The 884-nt window shown below is 56.4% G+C and overlaps 1 long non-coding RNA gene across 1 annotated transcript in view; it reads left to right on the top strand.

Annotated features, from left to right (window-relative positions):
• Nucleotides 1–47: 47 nt before the first annotated feature.
• LOC119587928 overlaps nt 48–884 on the top strand; it is an 86,433-nt gene continuing 85,596 nt past the window's right edge. The window contains exon 1 of the long non-coding RNA XR_005230031.1: nt 48–455. This is a non-coding gene — a long non-coding RNA (uncharacterized LOC119587928). The remainder of the gene's footprint in view (nt 456–884) is intronic.

The following is an 884-nucleotide window of genomic DNA, read 5'->3' on the forward strand; positions in this document are numbered from 1 at the left end:
CCGTGTACGTCTGGCTGGGCCGCGCGAGAACAGATGATCGGCCGGAATCAGCCTTGCGTCAGTCTGGCGTGGGCCATTCTATAGGACGGGTCGGGTGTGTCGCCCGTCTCTCCTCCGCTCCTTTGAAAGGAGAAAATCCGCATATTTCGTTCCTTCAGTGCCGATCTCGCTGAGAGATATGCACGCACAGTGATCCTCTCAATTGTAGTTTGTAGTGATAAAAACCCGCCATCTATTGGTTGTCGAAGTTACGGTAGTGCGAGGCTGGGAAAAGTGTGTTGGCCGCGGCGTCGGGAGGCAAGGCAAGCCAGGCTCCCGGTACCGGCTGTAGTGTGTGATATTTGCCCTGTTATGGTGTCCGCGGTGGTGTAAAACGTGTGAGTGGATAACTTGGATAAAAGATAGCTTCCCCTTCTCCCGTCGAGGACGAGCTGCAGTCACCGTAGCGTTGCAAGGTGAGTACGAAGCAACGACTCTTTCGGGAATTCCCTTTTCCCTCATGTGGTCGTGAGGGCTTTGTGTCCAGCCAGCGACTGGTCGTCTTTAATGTGTGTGCGGGCGAATGTTGCAAGCGGTGGGCACTTGGGAGCTCGACGGATCATCATATCGACTGGGGCACAGCACGCATGCGGCTCTCACGGCTGGCAGTGTGACCTTGCGGAAACAGGAGGAGAAAACTCGTGGTCGGCGGCAGGAGGGCGACGTGTCGGCCTTTGTCGCGGGTAGGCCTATCCACGGTCGGTGGGCCTGTCCTCGGCCAAGGAGGAGGGGGGTCGCGAGGGCGGGATTTCTTTTCGCGAACGCCCACGGATTGCATTGTCTGCTTGATGATAAGACCGAGAATAACACAGCAGTAGAAAATGAGAACCAGCAATTTGGCCTTC

This window comes from Penaeus monodon, chromosome 23, assembly GCF_015228065.2.
Source record: "Penaeus monodon isolate SGIC_2016 chromosome 23, NSTDA_Pmon_1, whole genome shotgun sequence".
Lineage (NCBI taxonomy): Eukaryota > Metazoa > Arthropoda > Malacostraca > Decapoda > Penaeidae > Penaeus > Penaeus monodon.